The 6,139-nt window shown below is 41.2% G+C and overlaps 1 pseudogene; it reads left to right on the top strand.

Annotated features, from left to right (window-relative positions):
- Positions 1–363: 363 nt before the first annotated feature.
- On the top strand, positions 364–2,119 carry LOC133253470 (tigger transposable element-derived protein 1-like; annotated as a pseudogene).
- Positions 2,120–6,139: the final 4,020 nt, after the last annotated feature.

Raw genomic sequence — 6,139 nt, 5'->3', positions numbered from 1 at the left:
AAGAGGGTCCATGGCAACCTTTGCCTCAGTGAAGTCTGTAGGTATAGGTACATTGTTGTTTCAAAAGCTTTTGATCACTTTGTGTTTCTGCATTGTATCTTGGTAATTCTTACAACATTTCAAACCTTTTCATTGTTGTGATGTTGGTCATGGTGATTTGTGATTGGTGATCTTAGATTTTCTATTGTAATTGATTTAGGGTGATTTAGACTCCATCCGTGTACCATTGTTGACTTACTTTATAAAGGTTTTTGTATTTTGCCTGCTCCAACTGCCAGCCGACCTGCCATCTCTCTCCCTCTCTTTGGGCCTACCCATTTCCTGAGACACAGCCATATTATAATTGAGTCAACTCATTCTAAAATGATCTTTACGTTTTCAGGTCAAAGAAGGAGTTACACATCTTTCACTTTAAATCAAAGGCCAGAAATGATTAAGCTTAGTGAGGAAGGCATGCAAAAACCAGGAGAGGCTGAACACTAGGCCCCTCACCCCAGTTAACCAAGGTGCAAATTCAAACCTAAAGTTTTTGAAGGAAATTAAACATAAACATAGAAAGGATAAGAAAGCAAAACAGCCGTATTGCTGATACGGAGAAATCTGGATCAAAAATCAAGCTAATTACAATATCCTGGGAAGCCAAAGACTAATCCAGAGACGGACCCTATCTTCAATTATCTGAAGGCTGAGAGAGTTAGGGAAGCTGTTGAATAAAGGTTTGAAGCTGGCAAAGGTTGGTACTTGAGATTTAAGAAAAGAAGGTATCTCTATAACAAAATTGCTAGCTGAAGCAGCAAGTGATGATATAGAAGCTTCAGCAAGCTTTCCAGAAAATCTAGGCAAGATAATTCATGTAGGAGACTACAGAACATAACAGATTTTCATTGTAGCTGTAACAGCCCTCTATTGGAAAAGCTGCCACCTAGGACATTTATAACTAGACAGGTGAAGTCAATGTCTGGCTTCAAATCCTTGAAGGACAGGCTGACTCTCTTATTAGGGTCTAATGCATCTGATGACTTGAAGTTGAGTTGCTCATTTACCCTTCTGAAAACCCTATGGCCCTTAAGAATTGTGCTCAATCTATTCTGCCTATGCTCTGTAAATGGAACAACAAAGCCTGAATGACAGAACATCTGTTTATAACATGGCTTATTGAATATTTTAAGCCAACTGTTGAGACCTACTGCTCAGAAAAAAAGATTGCTTTCAAAATATGATGACTGTTCATTGACAATATACTTGGTCACCTAAGAGTTCTAATGGAGATATACAATGAGAATTCATGCCATTGCCATGCCTGCAACACAGCATCCATTGCTATAGCCCATGCATTAAGGACAAATTCCAACTTCCAAGTCTTCTTATTTAAGAAATATATTTATAAGACTATTGCTGCCATAGATGGTGCTTCCTCTAATGGATCTGGAAAAAGTCAGTTGAAAATCTCTGGATAGGATATACCATTCCAGATGCATTAAGAACATTTGTGGTTCACTGGGAAGAGGTAAAAATGTCAACATTAGTAGGAGTTTGGAAGATGATTTCAGTCTTCATGCCTGACTTTGAGGGGTTCAAGACTTCAGTGGAGGAAATAACTGACGATATGGTGAAAACAGCAAGAGAACTAGAATTAGAAGCAGAGGCGAAAGATGTGACTGAATTGCTACGATCTCATTATAAAACTGTAACAAATGAAGAGTTCTTTCTTATGGATGAGCAAAGAAAATGGTTTCTTTACATGGAACCTACTGCTGGTGAAGATGCTATGAGTATTGTTGAAATTAAAGGAAAGGGTTTAGAATATTACATAAACTTAGTTGGTTAAGTAGCAGCAGGGTTTGAAAAGATTGACTTCAATTTTTAAAGAAGTTCTACTGTAAGTAAAATGCTGTCAACCAGTGTAGCATGCCTGCTACAGAAAATTATTCATGAAAGGACGAGTCAAATGATAAGTCAAAGGACGAGTCAAACTTCATTATTGTCTTATTTTAAGAAATTGCCATAACCACCCTAAGCTTTAGGAACCATCACCCTTGGTCAGCAGCACTCAATACTGAGGCAAGACTCTCCACCAGCAGAACGAGTACAGCTCACTGAAGGCTCTGATGATGGTTAGCATTTGCATTTTTTTTTTAGCAATAATAAGTATTTTAAAATAAGGTATGTATTTTTTTAGACAAAATGCTTTTGCACATATAGTAGCCTATAGTATAGCATGAACATAACTTTTATATGCACTGGGAAACCAAAAAATTCATATGAATTCCTTTCCTGTGGTATTTCTTTATTGCAGTGATCTGGAACTAAGCCCACAGTATCTCTGACTTATGCCTGTAATCCATGTAGTAGTACTCGTAAGTTTAGGGGTAGCTAACGTCTTCTGCACTCATGAGAGTTCAGTAGAAACTTTCTAAAAACAGAGACGTGGGAGGTCCTGAGTTAACAAGTATTTCACTTGACCCTCCTTTAAAGATATGTAAATTACCTGTCTGTGTCTCCTAGTGGATGAGCATACTCTTTGAAGGCAAAAGTGCACTTAATTTTCATGAAATAAAAGCAGAGATTAGGACAGGTAATGAGAAAGTACAGTTCCATTGAGAAAGTAAGATGGGAAAGAAGTATTAACTCCATAAAAGGGCAAGACTAGAAAGCATTACAGAATATTCTTTCATAGTTTCATGCAAGGGATTGGTCCATTTTGCCTGGAGATAACTCAGAAGTAATGATATCTTCTGAGTTAGCAAACATTGTTTGAAGTTGTACATATTTAAGGTAAAATCCTACATACATTGTATCATTTCCCACTCTCAGTCTTCCATGTTTCTGTGAAGGTATGCTTTAAGATGAGATTAACCTTTAAATCAGTAGACTTTGAGTAAAGCAGATTGCTCTCTATAATGAGGGTGGGCCTCATCCAAACAGATGAAAGCCTTAGGAAAAAGACTGACCTCCTCTGAGGAAGAGGAAATTTTGCCAGCTGACTGGTTTCAGACTTGAACTGCAGCTTCAACTCTTCCCTGGATCTTTAGCTTGTGAGCCTACCCTATAGATTTTCAGGACTTGTCAGTTTCTCGAAATAACAGTTCCTCCTGCTCCCAAACACGTGTGTGTGCTCAGTTGTATCTGACTCTTTGTGAACCCATGGACTGTAGCCCACCAGGCTCCTCTGTCCATGGGATTTCCCAGGCAAGAATACTGGAATGGGTTGCCATTTCCTTCTCTAGGGGATCTTCCCCATTCAGGGATTGAACCCACGTCTTCTGCATTGGAAGGCAAATTCTTTACCACTGAGCCACCTTGGAAGCCTTTACATATACACACCCACCTATTGGCTGTGTTCCCTGTTTTCCTGGAGAGCCCTGACTACTAAAAGTCCTTCTCAGAGTCTCGCTCAAAAGGAGAGGGTTATAGGTCCCCAGTTCCAGGCACTCAGGATGGATACCTTTGGTGGACTGGGATAGCCTAGGAGGTTCAGTTGTGTTCAATGGCTAACACAGGAAGTGGCCCTGACCTTGGATGAACTAAGTTAGGCAGAGGCTCTTAATTGGAAGAGGTCTCAGCACAAGCTGATCTTATGTTTTGACTCCAGCTTTTCCCCAGAAGGAAGCTTGTAAATAGAGTTGGAGGGACATAGTCTGGCTGTGCCAGCTATTAACCTGTCTTACTTCCCTCTGGTAGCTCAGACAGTAAACAATCTGCCTGCAGTGCACAACCCCTGGGTTCTATCCTTGGGCCAGGAAGAGCCCCTGGAGAAGGAAATGGAAACCTACTCCAGTATTCTTGCCTGGGGAATCCCCTGGACAGAAAAGTCTGGAAGGCTACAGTCCATGGGCTTGCAAAGAGGTGGACACGACTGGGCAATATTTATGTCACTGCACTTATGTCACCCCACACCCACCCATAGTTCCCTGAAAACTTTGGCTCCTGGCCCTAATTCTATCATCATTTTTCATGTCTTCAGCATATACAACAGATGACCCATCTAACACCCTGGCCTCTCATTCTTTTACTTCCTCATTTCCAACTACATATCATTTTCCACCACATTGCAGCCAAATTTCATCTTGGACCTTGTCATCACTAGTGACTGCTCCAATTCTGAAGTCTCAGTTTCAACATCCAGTTACTCCATATACCACTTGCTATACTTTCAGCTTACTTGCTCTCATTTTCCTTTGCCACAGCTCTTTGACTAGGGAGACCCGCAGATTCCTTGATCCACTGCTTTCTCACCATCCATCAACACCTTCCTGTTTTGTCTGACCCCTCCATGTTCAGCTTATCATCACATGGTCCCTCACTAGGCTAGCAGCATAGCAAATGCCTTCAACTAAGCTAAGCTTAAGTGCACATGCCTCATTGGTCACTTGAACTTGTAGTTCTTAAAGGACTAGGTCCCCACTATTTTGAAGGGCAGTATATTTTCAGGAAAGGTGATGAGATGGCAGAGGCATTTAAAAGTTTTAAAGGAATTGGAAATATATTTCTCAGCAGGTAAAATAAAGCTATTTTTTCAAGTTTATCAGGTTGGGGACTCCTTGTAGATGATAACAATTAACCTTGACTTTCTGAATCCTAAGGCATCCCCGACTCGATGGATATGAGTTTGGGTGAACTCTGGGAGTTGGTGATGGACAGGGAGACCTGGTGTGCTGCAATTCATGGGGTCGCAAAGAGTTGGACACGACTGAGTAACTGAACTGAACTGCACTGAAAGCAAATTCATATAGCACCAACTCTGAAAATTTTTCCCTTGCTTTGAATGTATACATTTAGAGATTTTTTAATGACACTCAGACAACTTTTGGGGCTTTCTGATTTCTTGTATCTTATTGAGCAAGGATACCCATCATCACAGTTACATTTTCTACTTGCTAACTGTCTAGTTCCCAAATAGTCTACTCAGACCAATTTCAGGGGGTTGGTAGTTCGAATGATCTCTAAGCAATATACACATGTAGGCAAACCAGTATCCACATTGGCTATTTAAATTAAAAGTAATTAAAATGAAGTAAAATTTAAAATTTAGTTCTTTAGTCAGAGTATCCTATTTCACATGTTGCATATAAAATTACTGGCTACTATGTTGAACAGAAAAGTTATGAGCAACCTAGATAGCATATTGAAAAGCAGAGACATTACTTTGCCAACAAAGGTCTGTCTAGTCAAGGCTATGGTTTTTCCAGTGGTCATATATGGATGTGAGAGTTGGACTGTGAAGAAAGCTGAGTGCTGAAGAATTGATGCTTTTGAACTGTGGTGTTGGAGAAGACTCTTGAGAGTCTCTTGGACTGCAAGGAGATCCAACCAGTCCATTCTAAAGGAGATCTGCCCTGGGTGTCCTTTGGAAGGAATGATGCTGAAGCTGAAACTCCAATACTTTGGCCACCTCATGTGAAGAGTTGACTCATTGGAAAAGACTCTGATGCTGGGAGGGATTGGGGGCAGGAGGAGAAGGGGATGACAGAGGATGAGATGGCTGGATGGCATCACCTACTTGATGGACATGAGTTTGAGTGAACTCCGGGAGTTGGTGATAGACAGGGAGGCCTGGTGTGCTGCAGTTCATGGTGTTACAAAGAGTTGGACATGACTGAGTGACTGAGCGAGCTAAGGGATTAAATAGAGAGACACGGAAAAGCATTCAAGTGGTGAAAACTCATGGTGCATTTGAAGAAATGTCAAGTAGTCAAGTATGATTTAATCATAAGATGAGGAGTAAGAAGTGTACCAGGAGCAGTAGGAGGAGAAAAGTAGGAGGGGTTGGTGTTTTTTTTTTTTCCCCCTCAGTTCAGTTCAATCGCTCAGTCATGTCCAACTCTTTGTGACCCCATGAATTGCTGCACTCCAGGCCTCCCTGTCCATGACCAACTCCTGGAGTTTACTCAGACTCATGTCCATCGAGTAGGTGATGCCATCCAGCCATCTCATCCTCTGTGGTCCCCTTCTCCTCCTGCCCCCAATCCCTCCCAGCATCAGAGTCTTTCCCAATGAGTCAACTCTTCACGTGAGGTGACCAAAGTACTGAAGTTTCAGCTTTAGCATCATTCCTTCCAAAGAAATCCCAGGGCTGATCTCCTTTAGGATGGACTGGTTGCATCTCCTTGCAGTCCAAGGGACTCTCAAGAGTCTTCTC

This window comes from Bos javanicus, chromosome 8 (assembly GCF_032452875.1).
Source record: "Bos javanicus breed banteng chromosome 8, ARS-OSU_banteng_1.0, whole genome shotgun sequence".
Taxonomy (NCBI): domain Eukaryota; kingdom Metazoa; phylum Chordata; class Mammalia; order Artiodactyla; family Bovidae; genus Bos; species Bos javanicus.
The sequence above is the reverse complement of the archived record's forward strand: the minus strand, read 5'-3'. Positions and strand labels throughout refer to the sequence as shown.